This window comes from Penaeus monodon, chromosome 19 (assembly GCF_015228065.2).
Source record: "Penaeus monodon isolate SGIC_2016 chromosome 19, NSTDA_Pmon_1, whole genome shotgun sequence".
NCBI lineage: Eukaryota > Metazoa > Arthropoda > Malacostraca > Decapoda > Penaeidae > Penaeus > Penaeus monodon.
This window is the reverse complement of record NC_051404.1, coordinates 4,097,320-4,098,632: the sequence shown is the minus strand read 5'-3', so window position 1 is coordinate 4,098,632 and position 1,313 is coordinate 4,097,320. Positions and strand designations below refer to the sequence as shown.

The following is a 1,313-nucleotide window of genomic DNA, read 5'->3' as shown; positions in this document are numbered from 1 at the left end:
AAGACAGATAGATATTGAACACTGATCGGTTGACTCATGTGTTCGCATAGGTTATGTATATTCTCTTTTTTACGTATGGTATTCAAATCTATCTGCGTAGCTTTATAATATCGTTATTCTTTGATTTATTTAGATTTATTTTTCATGACTTTTAGGGACTACTCCTTCCTGCCATCGCTAGGACCAAGGCTAACGACCCTGCATCATCGTTGCCAATCACGCCTCGCCGCCAAAGCTTCTGGGTCAAACGTCAGACACTCTAGCCTATTAATATCCAGCAAATAACACGCGGGAGAGAGCAGGCGATGATTTGTGGAAGATCTGGCAGCAATTAAAGTGTCGACTGAGTATCACTTGAGGCAGATGACTTCTAATCCCGGCGAGGAAGGTTAATGGTCTCTCCTGTATGAAGAATAGCCTCTTCATCGTTCTTATAACGATATTCATTATCGAAATTAAGCCTTTTGGGATGTGGAGCTATAAATCAACCGGATAAATACACATTAACAGAACCCCGACGCCGAATAATGCAGCCCCGATACGCGTGTGAGACGGCGAAGACCTCGAGACGCGTTTCATCGGGGAAGAATCTTTCAATCTTACGGCTTCATAAGGACGCGCGTAGACTGTGATTTCGCCGGACATGTTAATCAGTAAACATTAATCAGTAAGCATAGCATCGCGCGGCCCTTGCGTCTGATGGATGTGTCGTAACAGATCCCCATTATGGCATCTGTCTTAATGGAAATACTTCGATTTGACGTCAACTGCACGAGGCAACTGCTGTTTTAATGGGAAAAAGACCCGAGTTAATGTCAACTCTACGAGAAGAGAAGAAATCATTGCGAGATAAGTTTGTTTGAAGAACCTGCTGCTCGGTTGATGAACGGTTGCAGTGATGGATAGAAGGATATACGATTTAAATGCAAATAGTCTCGGCCGCTCGGGAGGATAATTTACTAGTTAGACACTAAGGTATATAAAAAAAAGAAAGGTTTGCAGGTGTTGTTGTTGTTTTAAGAGGAGACAGATACGCATGTACAATGTTTTGCCGATTGAATATTACTTACAGAATTAATTACTTTGAAATGTGATCTGCATGTGGGAAGCTTGCGGGATGCTAACAGGGTAAAAATAATTTGATTGTGGAGGATGAGTACGTTCTTTGATCAAAACCTTTTTTGGTTTAGATTTTTTCGAAATCCTTGTTTTCTCTCGCATTCGTAATTTTATTTTGCACATTAACATTGCATTCTTCTAATTTTTGTATGATTCTTTGTGTTGTTTGGCTTTCTTTGCGAACTCAGAACTAA

At 40.6% G+C, this 1,313-nt stretch overlaps 1 protein-coding gene across 1 annotated transcript in view; it reads right to left on the bottom strand.

The window, feature by feature from the left end:
- Positions 1–1,313, bottom strand: part of LOC119585308 (protein inscuteable homolog) — a gene marked incomplete in the record, with an annotated part of 10,463 nt that overhangs the window by 8,197 nt on the left and 953 nt on the right.